This window comes from Nannospalax galili, unplaced genomic scaffold (assembly GCF_000622305.1).
Source record: "Nannospalax galili isolate Female #2095 unplaced genomic scaffold, S.galili_v1.0 Scaffold10441, whole genome shotgun sequence".
In the NCBI taxonomy this organism is placed as follows: Eukaryota; Metazoa; Chordata; class Mammalia; order Rodentia; family Spalacidae; genus Nannospalax; species Nannospalax galili.
The window spans coordinates 1-1,010 of record NW_008344317.1 but is presented as its reverse complement, the minus strand read 5'-3'; the positions used below and the strand labels follow the sequence as shown (position 1 = coordinate 1,010).

Genomic DNA, 1,010 nt, shown 5'->3' with positions numbered 1-1,010 from the left:
CAAAACAGCTTTTCAGAAACAATTGCCAATAGTTATTTATTTAAAGTAAAAATACTTACATCAAGGTAAACATCAATGAAAACTTGGTGATTTGGGAAGCAATTAACACACTCTATTGTTAAGGGCACTTTGGAATGGATGCTTGGCATAACAGCATTTCCTGTGTATGTCTTTACATGGTGCGGCACCTCTGCTTAACCTGGAATCACCGGATCTGCAAAACAAAACGACTTTAATTGTGGGCCCCATGTTAGAAAACAATCAAGCATCAAGAATAATGAACGAATGACAAGAGGAGTTGTGTAATGTCCGCACTAGTCTTCCTGCTTCACTGGGCTTAGGTGCCCTGCTGAGTGGTGACTTGGAGCACTCACTTGCAGACCCGTGCACACTCTTGATTTCAAATTTTGCACCCCCCAAATGTAACAGGTCATCTCCACCAATATCTTCGATAACCAGGGCTTTGTAGCAGTACTTAAGTGTCCAACAGAAACCACTCTGTCTGCTAAACAATATCTTGACTGCAAAGCTTCTCTTACTGTTGGTGGATAGATAATGACATGGCACAGCCATTATCACCGTGGCAACAGCACCTAGGCCCTATCAGAGGAAAATTGCACATGGAGCTGCTGCCTCTTGAGCAGGCCTGCCTCGGCTTCCTCTGGAGTATGCTTTTTCTGTCAGTCTGGTGTGCTCTAGGGTACTCCAACCCACAGCCGGTCCAAGACTGCAGATCAGATAGCATTCCACCGAATCGGGCTCTAGAGGCTCTAGAGGCTCTAGAGGATCCGGTTCCACGTGCTATCACGTGGGATTTAGCATCCCAAGCTCTGTTTCAGGGGGTAAGTATATGTCAAGCTGTATGTTTAAACGAGAGTAGAGCAAGCAATGGGCCGCCTGCCTCTTCCGAACTTATACAAGCAGGTTTTCCTGTACATTCTGAGCAGGAACTCCACACAGTGGTCAGCAGCTGCTCCAGAAATCACGGACAGCAACCTTTATTATTATTA

The 1,010-nt window shown here is 45.5% G+C and overlaps 1 non-coding gene across 1 annotated transcript; it reads right to left on the bottom strand.

The window, feature by feature from the left end:
* Positions 1-461: 461 nt before the first annotated feature.
* On the bottom strand, positions 462-736 carry LOC115071630. The gene has a single exon (XR_003850735.1).
* Between the last annotated feature and the right edge of the window lie 274 nt (positions 737-1,010).